The sequence below is a fragment of the Blennius ocellaris genome (genome assembly GCF_963422515.1).
Source record: "Blennius ocellaris genome assembly, chromosome: 20".
Lineage (NCBI taxonomy): Eukaryota > Metazoa > Chordata > Actinopteri > Blenniiformes > Blenniidae > Blennius > Blennius ocellaris.
The window spans coordinates 12,553,196-12,577,379 of NC_137669.1; the positions used below are offsets into that span (position 1 = coordinate 12,553,196).

The 24,184-nt window shown below is 40.3% G+C and overlaps 1 protein-coding gene across 1 annotated transcript in view; it reads left to right on the plus strand.

Annotated features, from left to right (window-relative positions):
• Positions 1–24,184, plus strand: part of csmd3b (CUB and Sushi multiple domains 3b) — a gene marked incomplete at both ends in the record, with an annotated part of 464,348 nt that overhangs the window by 112,300 nt on the left and 327,864 nt on the right. The gene's annotated exons all lie outside the window — the stretch shown is intronic.

Sequence of the window (24,184 nt, forward strand, 5' to 3'; positions counted from 1 at the left end):
AGCCCCCTCACTCGCTCCCCATCCTTCTCTTCAATACAGCCATTGAGCTGGTAGCCAATAAATATTCTTGCGGTAGCTCTTGGGCTGTGGCAGCGGACGTGAGTTGCTTATACCTAAGTGTGTGCGGGAGTGTGTTTGTCTGTGTGTGTGTGTCTCGGTGTGGGAACGTGAGTTGTTTATGGTGATGAGGCCCGAGCCTTACACAGCAATTCACTCCCAAATAAGCAGTGCCATGTCCACGTATTATCCTTTTCTCTTTCTGTATTTCATTCAAAAAGATGTATAATTCTGGTGTCTCCCCCTTCTCTGTTGTTGTCCTCCCTCTCTCACCCCTCTCCCCTATTGCTTGTCACCCGTCTCCCTGTCCCTTGCCCCCTTCTCTTTCTTGGAAGGAATAAAATGTTAAAATATTCACAATATAGCACACACCTCCCCTCCTTCTGCTTGCTTTGTCGTCTCCTGCATTCCATTTTTAGTTTCCCCTCCTGATCCTCTTCTGAACACACACACACGCACACACACCAAGGTGAAGATATTGTGCCACAGAAACTAACTTACCATTCATCATCATATATAGAGCGGATGAAAGGACAGCTTGGGAAGAGGAGATGGGTGGTAAAGATTGGGTTTAGGAGAAGAGCAAAGGAGGGGATGAGGAAAGGGTTGACTGACGAGAGAGAAATAGCAATAGCACAATAGAGACGGAGCAAGTTTAGAGACACACGCAGGCTCGGTTTCTAACTAAGCCAACCCCCGGGTCTATGAGCTTCTGATAACACCCAGGCAAGCTGACTTTGTCAGAAAATGTGGGTTAAGATCTGGCAAAGCAGGGACTGAGACTGGAAATTGTTCAAGGAGGCAAAGGAAACCTTGGAAATTCAGCTACTGGGGAAGCTATTGAGAACCATTTGTCATTGTCATTTTAAAGTCTGCGTGATCCTCCAGTGTGGGGAGGTTGTGTGTAGGCTGACTGAGCAGAAATACTATGGATTTCTTCAGCGATTAAACAAATCATCATCAGGAATGTCTCGACAAACGGCTTTGCACCATCACTGCAGAATTATCACTTCATATATTTAAAAAAAGCAGTAATCTACAAGGTTTTCGTGGCTTGCTTCAAAAGGTTTTTTATCATCCACTCTGATGGACAGATGAGAGATTGTGATTTGCAGGGTGTCGACTGCACAAAGACAAAAAAGGTGAAATTTCCTCAGGCACAGAAGATCTAATTTTAAAACCTTTGGGCCACAGATCCTGGCATTGATCTCCTCAGGGCTGTCTGACCTGTGAAAGTCATTGTAGTGTCAGATATAAATCTATGCTTTTTATACATGTAATAAACTTATTGTATCTAAAGCTGTCTAAAGAGAAGTTCCAGTTAAATGCAAAAATGTAGATCAATAAAAAGTCAAAGGTAGATGGAAAAGCTGGCCAAGCAGGCAAATAACACCTCCTTTAAAAAAAGTATAGCGGCTGCACAAAAAGTAAATAAACGTGTAATTACATGCCTCCTTGATCCATGGTGACATTTTGGGGGCCAGAGTTTTAAAAGTGGGATGGAAAATTAAAACCAGCCACAAGCCAAGCCCTGTTGCATTTTGGCTATGGTTGGTAGATTAGTCTACTCGACCGGCCATTGGCAAGTAACCAATCATTGCGTGGATTTTGATTCTAAAAGGCAGTGTGAAGGTGAATTAATGAACAAGGCAGTAATGGAGCCACATGCTGCTGGAGCTACTGGACAAAAAAAACATTAATTTCTAATGTGCGTGACACAAAGTTTTTGAGTATTTCCACAGAAGAAGCATCTGTTGCACTGATGCTGGGTTTTGATTGAGGAGTCTGTCCTACCTCAAGGTGAGAAAAAAAAAAAGAATACATATTTAAGAGATCTGGTGGAAAGTTTTAACACTCAATATGGTTTGTGTGTTTGCCACATCACCATAAAAAAATGTTCTTCATTTTTGCACATCATTGTTGAAAAATATCCTTCCATGAAGGTTTTCCTTGTCATATCCTGAAGAATTCCTGCACTTGTACTCTGTTTTCTCCTTGTCTGTGATCCGCACTTTGTCTTTTTTTTTTTGTTTCATCCGCTTTCCACTCCTCCTCCCTGTTGCTTTGCTCAGCTTAACTCCACCTCTGCTCTTCTCGTCTCCTGTCCCCTGCTCCCCCGCTCTTACATTTCCTCTCCTCTGCTCATAATTTCTTCTTGGCTCTCATCTTTCCTCCAGGCTGCCTCTCTTCATTTCATTTCCACTGTCAGATTTGTCCTGTGGCTCCAGAGGCTTAATATACTCAACAAACATGCAAATTCACACATGTGCACACGCACACACAGCAAAAGAATAGAACGTTCTCCCTGACATGAATGGGATTGGACAAAGTTTTGCCCGTCAAACAATCCTGAGCTCAAAATGTGAGCTGTATCAAACTCTTCAAGCTAAAATTTCCACCAAATCTATCATTTCCCTCGCCATCTGGATTATCCGAATGGCCGCAGTGCGATCACAGGTTATTTACTGACCATGTGGATTTAATCAGAACTCAATCAAAGGACTAATATTGATCAATCATCGACACTAATTATCAATTAGACAGCCGGGCAAACTACTCCTGGTCATCCGTAGGTGAAGCAATTGCAGCGGGTTTTTGTAAAGGCTGGTCTCCAGCATGTGACCATGCAATTAACCCTGAAGGCTAAAAATAGCTAATTTAATTTACATCGACGAACCGTGGAAATGTAGTGCTTTGTTCTTGCAACATGGCTAAATTGAAATGTATCAGTAGCATCTGTAGATCCCTGGTAGCATCTAGTAATTTAATGCTGGTCATCAGTGTTAAATTGCACAGGCTGTCAGGCACAGTGAAGTGGTCGTCCAGGCAGGTTTTATAACCCATCATTGGATATCAGAGATTGATTGGAGCAGTCTGCAGCCCTGATGCTGATTATAAGTCATTGATTGATGTTGTCCATTAATATGCCACTACTAATCATTTATCTGTGTTAGTTACTGGTTGAATGTTTTGGTGATCATTCTGATCTGTCAGTTATCAATTGATATTTTATGCACAATCGATATTACACCTTACCGGTGAGAACTGGTGGAACTTTCTTTTTTTGGTCCATGTTCCCCCATAACAGATGCACACACATTTGGATTATTAACACACTGCATGCATGCTGAGTCAGACGAGCGCTCTCACACTGAACATTAGTGCCGCACAGACTCTCTCACACACATTTAATCCTGTGGCTTATGACTGGTTTCCCAGGGAGGAAGATCTGTCTGTCACAGAGTCAGCCTCTTGATCATATAAATACTTTGGACTTACAGAGAGAGCAGCAGCAGAAGGAGGGGTGGGTGTGTGTGTGTGTGTGTGTGTGTGTGTGTGTGTGTGTGTGTGTGTGTGTGTATGCGTGTCTGTCTGTGTGCGTGTGTGCGTGTGTGCGTGTGTACCAGCAAAGGGCAGGTGAGATTTAGAGGAAGACAAATGTTTGTCTGTCTGCCTTAAACATCAGTGTTGGAATTCGTGCAACAATCAAGCAGCATGGAAAGCACATTCTGTGATTTTAACTTTGAGGTTAACGATACAATAAGAATATTGTATCATGCCCCAAGTGCATGAAGATAAGTTTTCATATTTAACCAAGCACATGATTGGTTTTCAACGTGAAGAAGTAGAATCACTCCTCAGCTGTTGTGAGCAGAGATTTGGGGGACTGGACAAAAACTGACAGTGAACATTTAGCAGAAATATGCACTTTTCAGCATTTGGAGGGAATTGACTTTCCGTTGCAAGTGTTGCTTTTGACTTTTTTTTTGATTGAATTCCTGCCCTCTCTCCTTCCCTTTTCTCACCTTTCTTCAGCACATCAGTGTTACCGTTCTAGTTACCAGAAGCTGTTCATGTAATACAACTGCACAGAGACTCCTCGGCAGTGACGAAGCACGCGCTTTTGCCATTTGTTTGTGTGATTTTGTTATCTGACTGCCCCATTGTCATTTTATTCTCCCTCGACAGTCCTGTCTCTAAAACCAGTTCCCAGTCTTTTCTCATCTTTCCTCTTTCCCGCTGACCTCCACTAAGAATTAATTATCATTTTCATCTTTCTTGCATTTCACATCTGCCTCCTCTACTTTGTTCTTTCTATTTTCTAATATCCATTAGTATTGCCAGGTCTGTGTCTCTCATTGATTGTTCTAGGAAAATACTCTATGGTTACTCCGTCATGTGTGTTTTCTCTTTTTGCAAGGAACACTTTTAATTCCTTCTCACAAGTTGCCACCCAAATGGCACATTTTCAAATAGCTTGAGCGCCACATATTGCCATGCATTTCAAAATTGCCCAACATAATTTTGTAAATGTCAGCCTGCACATATTGAGCGGTCTCTACTATCAACAGGCTTGTTAAATACAGAGAAGTGATCATTTTGCCATGCAAATTGGAACAAAGGAAGTCTTCTCCCTTGTTAGAAGTTCCAGCTGTTCCTGGGCCCCGTGGATCCATAACAGCTTTTTATATACAATCACTCTTTTCCTCCAAGCTTTACTGCAAATGTGTGTTCAAAATGGTGTCATGAGTATAATGGTTTTAATCATTCATTATAATTAAATACAAAAATGCTGTGGCTTTCTGCTAGAGCCATCACTATATGCAGTGTTGCAATGGATTATATTTCAAGACATTGAAACTGTGTATTTCTGTTGCTGCTCAAATAATTGTTTTTTTTATCACTTGTTTTTCTTCCATTTCCATGGAATGCATGTGCTATATAAAATGGATGCATTGCAGTAACTACTCTGGAAAAGTGTTTTTCAGCACAGTGAAAGGTGATTTGTGTGCTTTATGGCTTTATGCAGAGCTCCCACTTTGCATGTCTTCCTGTCAAAAATACACAGACACTCACTCAGACAATCTGTCAGACCTCCATAGCCTCTTCATTATTTCAAAGATGATTAGAAGTCGACATGACGTGAACATGTTGAATAAGACACACACACACGCACACGCACACACGCACACACACACTTATAAATACACTGAAATATGTTGGTTGCACCAAGATAGCATGTGTTACCCTCAGGGTGTGCCTGACAAACACTGTACACATGTGCATAGTAATAGGACACACACATACACACACACACACTCACACACACTCTCTCTCTCTCTCTCTCTCGCTCTCTGATGCATTTTGAGAAAGACAGATTAGAAATTAACAAAGACGGACAGAATCATAACCAGCTGGTGCTCTCTGTGTGTGTGTGTGTGTGTGTGTGTGTGTGTGTGTGTGTGTGTGTGTGTGTGTGTGTGTGTGTGTGTGTGTGTGTGTGTGTGTGTGTGTGTGTGTGTGTGTGTGTGTGTGTGTGTGTGTGTGTGTGTGCGTGTGCGTGTGCGTGTGCGTGTGTCTGTGTGCTCGTGCATGCGTCTGTGCCTGATAAGCTATGTGGAAAAAAAACGTCCAACATACCACATTGAGAGTTTATAAGGAGATTTTTCATTAAAACAGGAGGGACATGGAAAATGGTTTCTATAGGAGGAGAAGGAGGAATTTCTGGGCATATAAACAGCAGAATCGGTCAAAGGTTCAGTCCCTTGTGACAGCCAGAGTCTGTCCCTGTCAGGCCGTCCTTGAGGAAGACACTGATGCCCTTAATGACTGTCTGCTGCTCTGTGGGGAAAATACATACAGCAGCTGACATGAGATTTCCTCAAGAACAGTGGCAGTGGAGCACAAGAGTCAAATTGCATAATCGCACTATGTTTACTAACTGGGGTACAAATAGGTTGGACTTAAGGAAAGAGTCAAAGCGAGGGTTATGTACTGTGATCTCTGTATAAATGTGCCTGCATGGATCTCATAAAACAGCATTCATGTATTCATGGGTTCGCCGTAAAAACAGCAACAACATAATCAACAATGATTCCGGAATCTTGATTAAGTGGTTCATCTGAATATTTTATTTCATCTTCAGCTTCGACAGGCAAATGATCATGTATTGGCCTCAGTGATTGTATGTGATGCATGTTCAGTCAGGGAACACGGTTGCAGGTAATAACTAGTAAATGATGTGCCAGCAATGATCACACGCACACATATGATAATAAGCTTTAATTAATGGAATTGCTAATGATGGGCATTACCATTTAAAGCTATTCATGATTTAGAATAAGAAATTGTAATTTAACTCTCATTTTCATTCTCGCTTGTTTTCAGATGTGTTTGCAGATAGTAGTTTTAATACTTTATGTCCAACAACACTAATATACCTCAAGTGAGCATTTGTTTAACGTATTGCCAGAATATTATTTTCAATGTGTAAAATAAATATGATTGGACTTCTACTGCCAGTGAACCTCAGCTGATGAATTCATAAAACATGCAGCCATTTTTAAGAAATCCAAAACACAGTTTGTCTAAATGTAGGTGTGAGAAAACATCACAATTAATTTAGTTGCAGATGCAGTTAAAACATTACACATGGGGCCTTGAGGGACTCATTCCTTAGCAGCTACAGTCATTTTATTTTTGTTTTGTTGTTCAGTTTTCAAGCTCTCCAGTAATTCATCTAATGTTTATGAAAAAGAGCAGTTATTTTAATGTTTATTTAATTGTGGTCGGAAAAGAAAAGAAAAAAACCTGTGGTCTCTCAAGGCGTAGAAAACTTCTTGGCACAGATGGACCCTCTGTGAACCCAAACCCATTCAGTGCTGTCAGATGGAACAATCTTATCTTTTCAACATTTATATCAGCCTCATTTATAAATGAAAGTTAATCTATTTTTGAAGCTATGAAGAGTGCTGCCTTCCATCTAATTAGTCTATCTGGAGGTATTTTATATCCCTCATATTACAAAATATAATATCTACTCATTAAAAAACACATACAAAAACATATATACATATCACTGGACACTGTTGTGAATTTGGAAGACAAGCAGAGAAAATGAGGCAGCAGCGGGTGAGTTTGTGCATGTGTGTGTATTTAAACTTGCTTTGTGATGACAGTTATACCCAAGAGCTCCAAACCCAAAGAAACATAGCTGCCAGTAGACGACACATGCAAACACACACTTTGCTGCCCAAGCACACAATATCACCTGCTCATCGCCTCATGAGGTTATGTTCATGAGAAGTCTATTGTATTCATTATGCCATTATGTTAATTCAGTGCCCTTTTTCGGAAATGATCCACTTGGAGTTTTTTCCAGATATGAAAACGGTGTGCAACATATCTTTAAACAAGCAAGGCATATAGTATTTAAAGTAAAATATAAATACGTAAGCACGTATTCACTAGATTGCTGGTGTCACTGTGCTTCTCAGCACAGTTGAACATTTATAGGTCCTGTTCGTCACTTTTAGGGACATGCAGGAACAAAATGCATTTGTTGGATGAACAGTCAAACTGAGTTTGTCGGTTGTGTAAATGAAAAAAAAACAAAAAACAATTTTTTCTCCCTGCCACCACTTCGAGACGGCTTTTCTTCACCGTTGACTCGTGTTTGCAGGGTTTGACAATTGAAATCTGAGGAAAGGTGACATATTTTAAATCTAACAGTTTCTTATTTGATCAAACAAGCATTGTCAGTAGTGAGTAGTGTAAGACACAGTCACAACAGCCTGGTAGCTTCCCCTCATGGTGGTCACTGTAATGGCCCAGGTTCTCTGGGCCAGTGACAGTCACCAGCCTGCTCAAACACTGCTCCGGGATGGTTTCCCATTCTTCAGCCACCATTGTTACATCACTTGCTCTGGCACAGACGACAGGCCCACAAGTGTTCAGTGGGGTTGAGGTCAGGACAAGCAGGCTATCTCATCCTCTCCACTCCCCAAATCTCAAGGTGACCTCTGAAAAAAAACCTGCTCCGCGGGGGAGAGCATTGTCATCATGGGGTTACAGTCCATTCCTCGCCTGTGCAACTATGGGATTCCCACTGGTTGATAGATATCTGGGGGTGCCAGAAGCTTCAGAACAGGAATCAATACCAACAGAAAAGAAAAGCTATTTGCAAGAAAATATATTTTTCATGAGTGCAACCCACATACTGCCTATCCTAGAAATGTATGTTTCCCTTCAAATGTGGCACCGAAAGAAAGGGAATGTTCAGGCTTTCCAGTGGTGTGACGTTTATTGCCAAGAAGCATTGTTACAACAAAAAAATTAATCTGCCAAACACATATAGTTTTACTTATTGCATATAGTTCATGATAATTATCCAAAACATGAGTTGCGTTTGCCCACCTTTTATTGGCACACAGTCTCCTAGCTCTGCAGGTGATGCATTTCTTTCTGACTGATGATGTATTTCCTGCCTGAGTCTTGCTCCTTGGGAGCCTTTTTGTACTGTTGTTCACTCTGTATATGCGGGTGTGTTTCTCCGTGTGCATGGCACTACTCTCGGCGAGTGTGAGCGCACGTGCACGCGTTTGCTTGTCGGATTTATTCCCGGAGAAGACTCATTTCCCCAGCAGGCCCTGTCAGGCTGTTTCTGGGCGCACTCAGTTCACAGCTGGAGGCAACTGCTGTCACCTGCTTACCTAACATCGCCTCTCTTCTCTTCTTTCCTCTCTTTTGTCTTCCTTCCTTTTTTAATTGCCTACCCTCTCATCAGTCATAATGTTGGTGAACAATGTATCAACATACAACACAAGTTGGCAATAAAATGACTCTAAATAGACTGTATGCCCAAACGATTACACTGAGATCCCAGAAGCCTTCTTTTTGCAGCAGGATTGAGTGTGTACCTTCCCCCAAATTCTTGTTTTCAAAGACATCTGCGCTTCAGTCATTATAAGCATGCTTAAAAAAGATATCTGAATAAGTCAGGCAGATATGCCAACCAAGTTACATTTGCTGATGATGAATGTATGTACCGCATTACCTGCATTGAGGAAGTGCAAACTGGGCTTATGGTTTTTAAGATCTAAATGTGAATATCAATAAATAAATAGCACATTTAAAAAATAGCATTTCAGAAATTAGGAACAAGAAGTGGCAGCATGCAGTTCTCTGAATGCAGTGTTCTGATAACAACTCAGAAGGGTGTTGCAGTGGACAACAGTAAACGCTTCAATCTTTGACCCTGGCCGTCTGTTCCTCTCACAAACTGACCCTACCTCTTTCTCCCTCTCTCTCTTTCTCCCTTGCTGCTTCCATGCCTCTCTCACTCGGGGTCACTGGGTTAGACAGCGAGCAGATGCTTAACTGCATGACCACAACCAATTGTGACACCGCAACATGCATACTCCCATTCTGTCATCTCCCCCGTGTTAAAATGTATTTGTCTCACCAAAGCTATTTCTCACCTGTGTAATTGCTCATTCTATGTTTCCATTGACACTGACAGAGAAGCAGAGAAGACGAGCAGGATTTAACACAAAAGTGAAAACACAAATTGTTGATTGACGACTGAACTGGTCCCTCTTGTGAATACTGCAGACACCAACTCGCCATAACAGTATGACCACCTGCCTTTAAACAGCCATGACTCATTAAGGCATCGGCCTTGGTATGAGGCACAACTATGTCAGCATGCGAGCCAATGAACCCTGGCCGCCTATGACCCCGTTCTCTCTTTTGTTCTTCCTTGGACTACTTTTGATTTGTACTGACCTTTGCAGACAAGAGCTGCACTTTTTTAAATGCTGTGACTCAGTCGTTCAATCATCACAGATCGCTTGAATCCCTTTCTACCCGCTTCTAATACATCAACGTTGAGGAAAAAAAGGTTCACTACTGCGTCAATCAGTGGTCATGAAGTTGCGTTTTATCAGTGTATACGTCCATATTATTGAAAAAAAAATCTGGCAAAAATACTCTGAATGGTTTTAGATCTTAGTGACTCAAAACACAACATTTTCATTACATTTTTTTTAATATTCAGTCATATCTGGAGGCATCCTTAGGGGTTTTTTTCTGCTACTTCTCGCCATGGCAGTTGAATATATGGCCTTGCTCTTTCATTTAAAAGATTAATCAAAACTGCTATAGTTGACCCCGTATGTAACTCAACTTATATCTCATGTAACTCAAATAATTTGCAGCATAAGATAACAAATCTTCTTATATTCCCAATGTGAGTGCAAGTCCATATGGATTAAACCAAAGATGGTTTTCATTTTTGGCAAGGCTGCTTTAATACACTTAACTGTTGTTGTAGGCACCAATGTTACTCTTGATTTTTATGTAATTTTTCTAAAAATAAGACTGTAGTTAAGTGCTTTCTTGGCTTCGAAGGCATAACAAGCAACCTAATTGCAATTTTATTGCTAATCGAAGGCCATATTAAAAAAAATAAAAAATCGGGCATAGCCCTCATTCCTTTATATCCACTTTACCTTAAAAAAAAAAAAAATGGTATGTATAGTGTTATTTGAGCTTTTTTTTGCATCCAAAAGGTCCATTTTAGCTCAGTCGACATTAAAATAACATGTTAAGACAATGAAAATTCCTATACACTTTGTCATTTTCTGAACAAGTTTCTACGTCGCGTGAGCATATTTTCAGAACACAGAGCAATATAAGCTGAGGTTAGCTTTCGCTATAGCCTAATAAAACACAATGACATTTGAGTCATGGTGTAGAAAAATAAAAGAAACAATAAAAATATTATCAGACAGCATCCATCTAGTGTGTGCTATTATTGTCACCTTCAAACTGCTGGAGGTAATTCACAGCATATAGTCACACAAACAAAAGGAGCAGCGAGTCAGTGTCCAAGTGATGTTGAGCCGAAATGAGTTTCTTGGATCAAAAGAAACAGAACGATAAAAGGGATTGGAAGATAAAAGACATTGAGTCATTGGATCAGAATTGTGCCTTCACTGAGCAGAAATCAGCGGAATTAAAATCCAATAGACCACCGGGAATAGTGGACTGTATGTGTGTCACCAAGGTCACCATGTTCAAAGAAAGCTACTTTTGGCTTCACACAGCTGATCAGGTCCGACTAAAAACATTTTCTTGGCAAGCTATCAAAGCCGAGGTCCAAAGGAGATCAACGCGCAGTTCTTCGTCTGAGGTAAAAGGTTTGTTCTGTGCAGGTGGCGGTTTCCTTCATTTTTTTGTAAATTTCTTTTGTTGTATTTTAATTTTACATTTCGAGTTGAGAAAACAGAGAAAAGGGGTGATGACACCCAAGTCCAGTGCAAACCAAGAGGCTGCTGGTTATTCCTTTAATGTATAAGATTCAAGGTTACATGACATTTTTCTGATACTTGTCTTCTGATGGCAATGGTTGGATGCCACATTTGCTGGAATTAAGATGGAAATGAATCTGGCGACATACAAGGCCAAATAGAAACAGGCTAACTTATTTGTTTGGCTGAAAGCATTTAGAAAACGGCATTGTCATGAGAAACCACACTTTCAAGGCCGTTTTACTTTTATCTGCACTATTTTAACCACTTCCACAAACAGCAGTCACTCAAGTAAACACCAACACGTCAAAATAATCTATATGAGGGTCGTGTTGATTGTGCATTTAGCCATGGCATCACCAGAAGAACCCCCGAACGACAAATTTTAAATATTAATTTGGTGCCCTTTGCAAATGCATGCAGCATTTTACTTTAAGTGACTGCACACATTTAGCTACTCATTGGTCTGTTTAGGCTATTAACTTGGTTCTGCTGTGTATGTCATGTTTTTAATTAAAGCTGTTGTCTGACATAATGGAACTGAAGAGGATTATGGATTATTTGGATTACATTTGTGAACTTGTTGGTTTGTCCTCCAGATGTACGTGAAACACTGTTAATTGGAGCTTGATAAATTTGGGGAGCACAGTGCGTGGACAAAATGGCCTAATGACAGGCCACAGGTCAAACCACTGTCACATTTGTCACCACTTGTGTTATTTATAGAGGATGAAATACTAATAGATAACTCGTGATCAACAGAAAAGCGAATTGTTCTTTTTCATGTCGAGCTGAAGAGGTCAGTCTCACCATAAAAAGGCTGAGAATGTGGATTTATGTGTTGGCTGTGAGGTTCTTACTAATCTGTCCTGTTCGGTCATGAGGGGCAGTAACTGAGATTGATGATATGTATTACCTTGAGATAGTCAAAATGATCTACGCAATGCTGTGTACTTTTCAGATCATGTCAGACTTCAGGTGTATCAAACCCACATCTGATATTATGAGACATATAGTTTTCTGTTTGCTAAGTAACAATATAGAACCAGTGAATTATTTTTAATCCATGAGATTTTGTTGTTTCAAACAAGTTCTAGTACATAATGTCAACTTCATAACAAAAATGTACATTTTGCTGTTACAATGTATACAGAAATTGCTGAACTCAAATGAAAAAAAACAAATACATAAATAGACTTGAAGGCATCAGTATAAAAAACAAATATATGAATGAATCAAAACTAATGATACAAGCCCATGAATGGATGGATCATTAGATGCAGGTATTTCACTTCAAAATAGAGTTACACTGGAAATGAGGGAATGATGTGACATGTTCTTTTTGAACTGCACGTGAACTCGGGCTTATAGACTGTATTATGGAAGTGTGTCTGATTGTGGTGTGGGCCTTGAGCATTTGAGGGAACACGCTGTCACATTTGGTTTCACAGAAGAGGGCATTTATTTGCTGTTGGAAATGTTACATTCCTGCTGATTTGCAGCCTCTCTATTTAAGGCACCGTGATGGAGCATTACTTGAACGTGAGCTCATGAACCGCAGACTTCTGAGAATCCATTGGCAAACATGACATTTTCTTTGTCATCCCCAGTAGTTGAGAAAAGGCATAGGGATTTCACTAAATATTGTATGGAGCCAAATCCTTTGGGGTTTCTGATAGACAAGTGTCTTCCCAGTTGAACAGGCCCAAGTATATGTGTCCGTCAATCCATCCATCCTTTTGGCTGTTTGCTGATGTGTCTGAACGTCGTGCAGTTGTCAGGTTGGATCTGCTGGTTTGTTCATTTTCTTTACCGGTGAACTGAGCATGAAACAACCCAGCCTGCATGCCCTCACAATGCTTTTCCAGAACATTATGGGTAGTCTTGAACGATCGTCATGGCAACCTGATCATGCACTTAACATTTTGGTCCATCAGACTTAATGGATAAGCTGAAGGGGAATTTTGATTATCAGCGCTCTTTCCTTAGTTTGTTTGCGTGAGGAATTTCTTCATTCTACACTACATTTTGTCCTGATTATATTAAAAACAAAACTATGTATAAATACTCCCAGATATCTATGACCAGTCCATAAACCTTGTTTTCAATATGGCTCCTGTAGATAACTTATTTAATTTACGTTTTGAAAACCCTTAATCAACCAGAGGAGTCCAGCCTTCGACTGCTGATGTGTAAAACACTTTTTACAATCCTAAAAAAGGTCACTCATTCAGGAAAGACATCCATAATGTGGAGATACTACTTCTAATCAAATGAAAATGGTGATTGGAGCAGTGGGACAAGATTGAATTCTCGTGCTAATATGGTAAGCAGTAGGACTGTAAATTTACAGATCTCATTTAAAAAAAAAGTTCGTACAATAATCTTCAGTGAGTGAACAGTGCTTTGGGTGGGCTCGCTGATAGCTGTGGTGGTCTCCACTTTAATTTGGTCGAGATAGAAGGAAATTGACCCCTGATGTGCCTCTGGAGGGAAGGGTTATGAATAAGAGCACCGGGGGGGTAATACTGTAGGTGTAGCAGGTACTAAGTACTAATGTAGCTACAGTGGAAACAGTTGGGTGCTGAAATTATAATCGCACCTCCTCTTCATAGCTCAGCAGGCTTTCAGGAACCTGCCAAGATTGCGTTCAACACACACACACACACACACACACACACACACACACACACACACACACACACACACACACACACACACACACACACACACCTCCTACTAAATTGATATGGTTGTTCAGTTCTTTGGCTGTTGCCATTGTTTTTACTTTAGTTTGATTACAAATGATCGGAGAGAGCAACGCTTAATACTTCCTGGCAACATTTTGTGATTGTCACTGCATAGACAATTTATTGCACTTATGCTGCTATTGTTGATACCACAGTATAGTGCTTACTGAAGTGTGAAATAAATATATTTTTCTCTTTTTCTCCATGTTTTATTGGAGAAATATTGTCAATCACTTTGTAGACTTAAGAGAGATGTTGGAAAGGACATTTCAATTTTAACAACTGAATCGATCCCCTTGGGGCAATTATGACCGAATGACCCGTCGGGAGCAGCCACACAGAGCAGCGCTGAGGGCGGAACTGGTGCGGACTGAGGGCCTTGCTCAGGGACTCACAGTATATGTTTTCGAGGAATGTAGCATTTATAGGCAAATGACTTGGTTTCAGTTAACGTAACACTGTTAATCTCTCATGTAATCTACAAGTGGGTTAGATATACAGTGTTTGGGCAAGTGAAGCAGAAAGAAGGGATGCATGGACACGTGTAAGGATTTGATTTACTTGGACAACGGCCAAATTATGATGGCAAGATGACTTGCTTGAAGCATCTGCTAAATTGCTTGGGGTGTTTCCGTTCTGCAATGGTCAGTATATGTTGATAGAGGTCTAAAGAAGGAAAAGCAGTCATTAAGCGCATTCATACACACGAGGTCATGTAGTTCCAACGAGCTGCTGCAGCTCAAACACTTACTGAAATTGACAATAATAAAAAAAGGCCCAGAACATCACGAATCAGGTTGTTGCTGGTGGATCTGCATTGCTGCAGACCAGTCAGGGTTTTCATGCTGATCCCTGTCCACCATATAAAGCGCCAACAATGGAGTCTTGACAATCAGAGAGGTTGAGTGGCTTTCCAGAAGAACACATGGAACCGGATTGCACAATGTGAAGAGAGCAGGCTGGTGGAAGCAGCTTGCTTTTTCAGCAGCACATTTCACCCTGGCACAAAGCACAAATGGATCAGGGATAATTTGAGAAACACAACAACCTGTTAGAGGTGTTGGCTCGGCATCCAGATTCCACACATCGAAATCCAGTCAAGCATCTGTGGGATGTGCTCATCAAACAACTCTGATCCATGAAGACCCCACCTTGCAACTTATATGACTTAAAGGATCTGCTACTAACATCCCGGTGACAGATGCCGTAGCACACTTTGGTGGAGGCCAGCTCAATGCATTTTCTGCAACACAAAGGCGACACAATTTGGAAAATGTTCAACATTTTATAGGAGCCAAAAAATGTAGTTTCAATTCTTCCTGAATCACCTTTATTATGGTGTGTGCAAATAAGAGTATAGGTTTTCTGGAAAAGTTTAGTGTGTCACAGCTTGGGAACGCTCATGTGCTGTGTATGTGTGTGTGTGTGTGTGTGTGTACGCGTGTCAGTCAGGTGGTTTATCTCGGCTTTGTGAAAGAGACAGCAAATCTCCCTGTAATTAGAATCTGAACAGTCCTGACATTTTACCAAGACTCCCCTAGGTGTGTGCACAAGTGTGTGTCTATGGCTGGGTGTGCTCGTGTGCTTTGAGTGTGTGCGCTGAAGGCCTGATGTCTTGTGGGGCTGAAACAGCTGGGTGCTCTTCGCTAATTAACGAGAAACCTTATAATTACTGTTAACTGGCCTAGTATAGCTGACAGAAAGCGAAAGAGGCAGGAGACAGAGAGGCAGAAACCCTGGGGAGAAACGTTCACATTGGGCGATATTTCATCAACATGGCCTCTTCTATAAGGGCGACACTGGTCAGTGGGCTGAAGTGAAAGATACGCACACCACAAACACATCCATGAAGTAATATGTTACAATAAAAACTTCTATCTGGTGTGATAAGAAATGTAGAAATTCAGTCATAAATCTCTCGTCCAGAGTGGTTTTGTGCCATTTCAATCTGTACAAATATGTTTCCTCCTCATTCATGACACATCTTTTATCATCTCATAATCTCTTAATATTGAATGTAATTTCTCAGAGGTCTGCAAAATGTACATTTGAAACGCTGAAGGACATTTGATTAATGTACAATAATTTACCTATGTAATACTTATATTAATATCGTGAGTTTAAATTCCCATGCAGCCTAATTAACAAATAGCAGCACGCACACACACACACACACACACACACACACACACACACACACACACACACACACACACACACACACACACACACACACACACACACACACACACACACACACACACACACACACACACACACACACACAACAGACATAATGAGGAATTAACTTGGTCTCAAATAGCATTTGTTGGCACACTTGTTGGAGTTTATTTGAAATCCTCAGAGAAAGTACTGTCTGTACTCGGTAACTTCAAAACCCATAAACACACACCTTGTTTAAATCATCTGCCCAATATGGGCTGACCAAGAAACTGTCCAGCCAAATGTGTTGTCTAGCATGTAGTATTTTGTCATACTACAGCTGAAGTGTTGAACTACTGCTTAGAAGCTAACTGTGGCTTGTGTTTCATTTTTAGTGAATCGCCCTGCAGCATGAATGTGGCCCTCAGTAAAGGAGCTCCTTGAAAACATCCCTACAACAGAAATAACCTGTGCAACATGTTATTGTTTGATATTTAATAATATTAAAATCACCCTACTAAAACGTTAATGCTTAAGTTTAGCAGAAAAAACAGTTTGCACTTAAGTTCTGTTTGCTATATGTTCAAGTTGATATTTAAAACGTTGGAGTTGTAAACAAAAGCCATGCTAAACAGCACTTGCTTTGTATAATCTGCAACATAACCTATGTAACAAGGGTGCTCTGTGAGTTAAATGCAACCTTAGTCGGATGATTCCTGTTTTCTATTCAGTAAAGAACTCGCCGACCCCTTCAAAATGTAGAAATTAGTCAAAACAGTGCAGGAATTCTGTTATACACATCTATTAGGGACGCCCGTTGGTCAGTTGGCAAGGCGGGTTGTCTTCCACTGTAAAGGTGGGCAGTTTTACCACCAATCCACTTATTCATGTATCAAACTCTTTTTGCAAGACACTGAACCTTGGATTTCTCTCGGTCGACTGTAAGAGCACTTTACATGGCAGCTGTCACCGGTGCTGTTCTGAGTGCATGATTGAATGGTTGAACGTGACACAACATACAAAAATGGTGCCAGACTTGCAACTGCTCAAGCGATAAAATTATGCTACGTAAGTGAAGTCTCTAAAGTCCATTCATCATGATTGTTACAGCTCTGGTAAAACCTTTCACGTCCTGTTTGGTCAATGCTGTGTTAAGGCTCCAATATACTGAACTGAACTGAGTCCATGTTGGTTGGCTGTGCCTTAAGATGGCAGTGTTCACACTTGAACAAATACACTAACACAGCAAACATACCAGTGTTTATTTAAACAAAACCAGCTTTGTGAGTGTGCCAGGTGTTTTTCTTCTGTTTGCATTACTGTTTTTCTTTTTTTAACCTACAAATCTGCACTAATCAGTATTATCTAATTTAAGAATATGGGACTTTTGAGTACTCATCTTATACTGATGTTATTTGCATAGTCTTTAATATTTCATGTATATTTTTTTTATAATGCAGCTTTAGAGCAGTTTTTCAATATCTGATATCGTTATTTCTGAAATGGCATCCAACTACTCTATTGGTTGCTTCTGAAAGCTTCTGAAACACAACTAAAGGTCAAGTAGATAAGTTGAAAAATACAAAGACTCACTGGCAAAAGAGTATAAGAAAAATATGATCTTCCTGTATTTTTGTCATCATTGATCTAACTATGTTTAAATGAAAAGTTCAGATTCAATTTTCAGATGACATTTTGCCTTTTTGGTCAGGAGCTGCATTCAGTCAAGAAAAGGTGAAGCCCTCAGAAGTCGCTACCGACTGGCTTCATGAACTTTAGTGTCTACAATGTGTTTCTTTATTTTGATCATCGCGTCTAAAGAAATAGGTTGTAGAATTTATTGTTGGTTCCTAGCAGGATAGTTTAAACTCTAAAATCGTCTCCTTAACTCATTAGGGCCTGAATGATGATCATTCATTTCAGCTCAGAGTTGGACTTAATCTGTTTTTTTTTTTCCCCGTTTACCTCGCGATCAGAACATTTAGTGATTAATCACAGCTCTTTCAAACATCTAAAAGCATTCCCTTTGCACTCAATTCTCAGGGGAGTACCAGTGTAGATGATGTTTCAGGTATTTAGAGCCGGATGTCCTTGACTCGCACAGTATAACATATGGTGAATTAGTACATGTTGTGAAGCGCTCATGTTTACCATTTTCTGATCGTCAGCTATCGTTCCTTCTATTGTTTCTAATAAGTTCAAACAACGTGTTCAGTATGTCATGCAGCTAATCACTGCACTTTGTGATGCACATCCTATTTTATTCTGTCTCCTTCATGTGATGTTCTGCGTGTGTTGTGGGTTGTTGTTTTTTTTTTTTTAAGTCTCTCTTTTAAGGCCCTGTTCTAATGCAACATTTTGGCTTTTGTGTTGCCGAAACGTTTAGCGTTTACACAGCAACCCACGTTCCATTTACACTGAAATGGCAGAACCACTCAAAGCAATGCAGTTAGCATGTCAGTCCACAAGTTTGCGCTATTTGTTGTTTTTGTAATGAAACCACACACATGCCTCACAAATGCGCTGCTGTTACCTAATGATTCTTCACAACCATGCATGTTCTGCCTGGTATTTCTCAAGGTGCGTAGTTTTCTTGCAAAAGACGTGCTTGTTAGAAATGCCTGTGACTTTAAATTGGCCATAGGAGTATCAGTGTGTGGATGGTTGTTTGTCTGTGTTAACCCTGTGATATACTCACAACTTGTACATGCCTCTCGGCCCTTGTTTGCCGAGATTGGCTCCAGCTTCCCTGCGAGCCGAACATGAATACAGAGGGTGTAGAACATGATGGATGAATTGAGGCTTGGATTTCGCATCACCATATACCCTTGCTATTCATATGGAAATGTATGACCACATTTTGCTTTGTGGTCGTTAAGGATACTCTACAAAAGTCCTTTTGGTTCAGATGTGAAAAGAGGAATACTTTTTCCATGGCACTGATGAGTTGAAAACAATTATATGTATGCAGTTGTTTCAGAAATTACGTACAAATGACAAAACATATATTAGTAATTCCAGAGTATTAAGAATAGTCGATGGATACAAAAGTAGTGTCAAAGACAGAGGGAGACCAACATGCGCATACAGATTGTTGTTTCTCCTCGGGCTAAACGTCACCACTGCCACGTTGCTTTCATCATTGTAGAGTATTATTGCGAAGGCTCAGTGTGTATACAGTATGTGCATGTTTATACAAACTGTGAAGAATGTGTGTCTGTTTCTAAAGCAAGAATGGTTGATTAGGTGTAAATAGATGGATGGACCTGTTTGTTACTGCTACATATACATATGAGCTTGATTCTTGTTTAAAAACAATTGAAAATAAAATGCATGGATATTATTAAAGGTTCAGTCAGCATTTGGGTTGAGCTTGTAATTAAAAGAGCTATAACTGGGTACTGTATGTTCCTTGTTTCCATACAAGCTGTACATGTCAGAGTGCTCAGTCTTGCATGTAAATATTCATATCAAAGGCACATGACGTGCATATATTTTAATGGACATTTTGAATGAAAGGGAATACAGAATCATCAGCTACTTCATGTATGCTGTATACATCTCTGTGTTTGTTTGTGTTTTTTTTTTCTTAACAATTTGCCACAGGTCAAAGCAGTTTGTATTGATCTGTGTGTGTTGCTTTTCTTTGTGTGTATGCGTGTGTGTGTGTGTAATGGTCATGTCACGCTGTGTTGATTTTCATGTCAGACAGCACCGTTCTCTCCTCACTCCGTTACTTCCCATTCTGTCGCTGGTGTGTGTGTGTGTGTGTGTGTGTGTGTGTGTGTGTGTGTGTGTGTGTGTGTGTGTGTGTGTGTGTGTGTGTGTGTGTGTGTGTGTGTGTGTGTGTGTGTGTGTGTGTGTGTGTGTGTGTGTGTGTGTGTGTGTGTGTGTGTGTGTGTGTGTGTGTGTGTGTGTGCGTCAGTCTGTGCCTGTGATTTCTCACCCAGAACAGTTCAAGTTTTTTTTTTCTTCCAGGCTTACAGCTGTTTAATTGTTCCTTTACCGAAGCTGCTCTCTCCACACACACACACACGCACACACGCACACACACACACACACACACATCACAATAACAAGGTGAAGTTAATGAAAAACCCCAAATACTGCTCCGCATCATTATGCAAACGGACTGTCTGCGGTCACAAGAGAGTTGTGGAAACTGCTGAATTAAAATGGTTCCAAAATGAAAAATAAGCAGCTGTGTATAAAACCTTACAGTCATTAATGACAGATGGAACCTGCCACGCTGTATCTGCAGGCAACTGAGTATCCATTTAAATACTGCAGAGTGCACTATAGTCTTTGTTTAACTCCTCACACCGTCATTTGTTCGTCATTAAACAGCATTTAGTGGGTGCAAAAGTGCAGAAACTACAGTGAATTTATTATTTTTCAACCTTTTTTGCTCTTAACACCATCTTTCAAGACTGCCACAGTGAATCTGGATATGCTCAAGTGCGCATGCACGGTTTGCCGAACTACTTCCCTGTCGACAAAGGCACATGTAATTACCATATTTTACATAATTTTTTCAACTGCGGCTCACATGTTCCAAACAGACGCACACCCCAAGGCTTGCACTTGTGCATTGTGCGTCTAATGGGAACTACAGTATATGAAGTAAGAATATGTTATTGGTTTGATACAGGTATTATATTTTGCTTAAGCTTGTTCATGTTTTTTTGAGAGTGGAAAATAACTTTGAGGTTAGTTAGATTGTATAGCTTGATATTTCTACACAGTTATATGGTCTTACTTTCACACTCACATGCTTTGTGGTTTCCACCTATCTTTTGGTACAATATCACACTTGGAAGGGTATTTTCAAATACCCTTTTCTATTTCTGATATGTATCATTATATTTACTTTAGTGCTACAATCGTTGACTGATGTTGGGTTTTATTTGAAGCAGCACAAAACTTAACACCGGAGGATAGTTGGTGTTTTTGTAGAAGCAAGGACTCCAGCAGTTAAATATCAGTTTCTAATTAATGATGAATTTACTAATCGAGTAATCTTTTCACATTTTTTTAAATGTAAGGTTGAGGCACATGCGAAAATGAACACTGAAATCTTTGGCAATATCGTTTTATTTTTATGATTTTACCTCTTTAAGCAGATGAGTGAGCATGAGAACTTTGGATTCTTCTGTCCTGACATTTGCTTGCTATGGATACATAGTTCTCTCAATCTGAAATTGTGAAACCGATCATATCAACTATTAATTCCAACTGTGCTCACTTTGTATACCAACAGCCCCCTCAAGTCGAGTTGAACCTTCTCTAACTCCAACAGCACTAAAATAGTGCAATCATCCAGCTTGACGCCTTCTGAGCAGCACAACCTTGACCGCAGGGCAGCCAAGGCTCAGTTAATATAGCAAGTTGTCTTTCATTCTCAAGGATTGTTGTTTAGTTCCCCTTCTTCATCTGTCAACAAGACACCAGACCCTGATTGTGCTTGATGATATGTGAACACCTTGTATGGGAGCTATTGGTGTGTATGACCATATGAGCAAATGGCTGCATGTCAAAGCTTAGCGATAGCTCAAGCTCTGGAATGTGCTGTATGAATAGAAGTCTAGTTGTGGTTGCCCGCCATCCATCACTTTGGCTTTGGTGACAATAACTGAGCTGGTTGTAAATAGTGGTTTCCTGATGAACTGTCTCAGGTGTAACTGGCCTTTTGTTTAGAATAGCTCAGGTTCCTGCAAGCTGGATAAAGTAAGCTGATGGATGGATTGATGAGTTATCGATATCATACTTTCTTGAGTTGATCAATTAATTGTGGGTAAATCATTTATTTTAAATCTGAATTGGTTTTAATTGACTAGCTTAGCTTACCTTAGTTTGCCTTGGCAAACATTATTTGTTTTTTTCCTGAAATATGTGACTGTCATAAATCCACTGTATATAGAGATGCTCCAGGATTTGTCCCAGGTTGACATTTTCATCACAGACCCTTTTCACAGACATCCAGTGTGTTTCTGTGATGAAACAGTTACTTTCAGTGATAACGTCTTTGCCTGTGCCACCCTCATCTACCTCCACTTCTCTCAGTGATCGACTACACAGAATGCCTTTCAGCTCTCCCCAGACAATTGGACTTACTCCAGTTAGCCAAGCGTGATACGTGTAGGTAGAGAAGGCTGCAGCCAGTACCCTTATTTTTTTTTTTTTTTTTTGCTTTGGTCAGGAGAAACCAGGAAAAACATAGCAGGTCTGATGTTGCTGAGCATTAAGGTCAAGATTGTTGTTGTCACTGAGTGACTTCGCAGCCCTGGAACAGATTAATATAACAATTTGAAAATCTTCATTTTGTCTTCACTATCTTATTATTTTGCGACATTCTCTTTGTAGGTACACATGTGCCCACCTGCTTATTTCTTTGCCAAGCTGTGCAACAAAATTAATCATGCAGCTAACATCTAAAGCTGCCTTCATTCACTGTCTTCTTGACAGCTGTAAGGGATACTAAGGACTTGCCCTAGTATCTATACACAAAGCACTGCTAATATATAGTGATCCCCACGCTAAGCCTTTTATCGCAGCAATTAGCTGGATGTCTCTTAACGGCCGGAGGAGAAAAGGGCTTTCGAGGGACCAGCACAGGTGTAAGGCAGCAGCAGGAATGAGAAATGGATTGAGGAAATTATTCATTTACTGGCTGACTGGATGAGTCACTGTATGACTGACTGAATGAGTGACACCAGAGTTTTCCCTGCCGACCGAATGATGTAGTAAGAGACGAGGATATAGCTGGCTGTCTGGCTGGCTGATTTTAGCTAATAGACATTTTATGTAATTCAGATCTGTTCTTTAGTCTAAAGTCAGTTCCTTCTCTTCTCTTCTCTTCTCTTCTCTTCTCTCTTCTAACCGGCATAATCACTGAATTCATAACATTCGATTTCATAGCATAACCTTTTCACCATCATACAAGATCACACATTTGCAAATATCTTGTATTTTTTGACATACATTTGTTTTAAATTGCCTTATGTTCAGTAAATGTCTGAGTATTTCTTAAAAGAAGTTCATAGTTCTGCATTGTTGATCGTGCTTTCAGATTTAACTCTGTTTGTCTTTGTTATTGCAGCCTTGTGTTACTTTCAAGTGATAGCAACTAAATATTGAAATACACACACACACACACACAAGCTCGACTAAGACGAACGTTGTTTTCCAAACATGTGCGACTAAGTGTAACACAAAATTGTTTTTAACCACACACCGCGTGTTTGTGTGTGTCTGCATGTCCTCACTGTGAGTGTTTATATTGTGTCAGACAGCTGATGTTTAAAAGCTGTAATGCTCTTTCACCAATCTGACAACATCAATGCGAATTGTCCTCGGAGAGAGAGAGAGAGACACACGCACACACACACACACACACACACACGCGACTTGGGGATTTGAAGTGATTTGTTTTCACTCCACTTCTTGAACATACACAGACACTCAAAGAGCCACCCTGACTGGGACACCAGAGTCGACACTCACACACAGACGCGCGCAAACACAGACACAAACCCCTCAGAGAGACGCAGACAAACGGACCCACGGAAAGGAGATAAGTTTAACTTAAAAGGGAGACACAAAGAGGGGAGGGAGGGTAGGGAAAAGAAAGGCGAAACAGACAAAGAGGCGTGTGTGTTGTTAAATCGGCGAGACGGAGTTATATTTGTGTGACGGCTGGGAAGTCACTCAGGAGATGCAAACACCAAACACAAGAGATAAAAACACAGGTTGACTGGTTATCGCCAGTGAGGAAGAATCCTGAGACAGAGACAGTCTTTGAATGCTTATGTATTCGCTTTGTTGACCTTCGAATCTGCCTTTTACGTTCAGTTCAGTGTAATAAGCAGATTGTTGTTGAGCACAAAGCTGCCATTTCAACACTGTCACTGCTAAATCAAGGTCTCTGACGTCACATTAGTGCAAAAAAACTGTCCTTTGACGTGAGGTGGTTTGTGACTCTTTTGAACTGGTAGATCCATACTCTCGTTAAAATGTCTTGTTATGGTGGAGTTTGCAAAATATTGTCATTGATATTCAGAGACCGGTTTTCCATTTAAAGTAATAACAAAAACACAAATCAAATCAAAACTCTGAGATTAA